General features: G+C 56.7%; 1 protein-coding gene across 1 annotated transcript in view; it reads left to right on the forward strand.

Moving 5' to 3' along the window:
* The window catches only part of EMH_0013660 (uncharacterized protein), a gene marked incomplete at both ends in the record, with an annotated part of 3,105 nt that overhangs the window by 2,135 nt on the left and 760 nt on the right, over positions 1–210 (forward strand). The window lies entirely within an intron of this gene.

Below are 210 nucleotides of genomic sequence, written 5' to 3' on the forward strand. Positions count from 1 at the left end.
ATTGCTGCTGCTGCCGCAGTTGCTATTGCTGCTGTTGCTGCTGCTGCTGCTGCAGTTGCTATTGCTGCTGCTGCTGCTGCGGCTGCTACTGCTGCTGCTGCTTGTTCTGCTGCTCGTGGTGATGGCGTTGCTGCTGCTGTTGCTGCTGCTGCTGCTGCTGCTGCATCTGTGTTCCTTTTGTGTTTTGTTTGCTGCTGCAGCAACTCTCGC

The sequence above is a fragment of the Eimeria mitis genome, genomic scaffold, assembly GCF_000499745.2.
Source record: "Eimeria mitis Houghton genomic scaffold, Emh_scaff479, whole genome shotgun sequence".
In the NCBI taxonomy this organism is placed as follows: Eukaryota; Apicomplexa; class Conoidasida; order Eucoccidiorida; family Eimeriidae; genus Eimeria; species Eimeria mitis.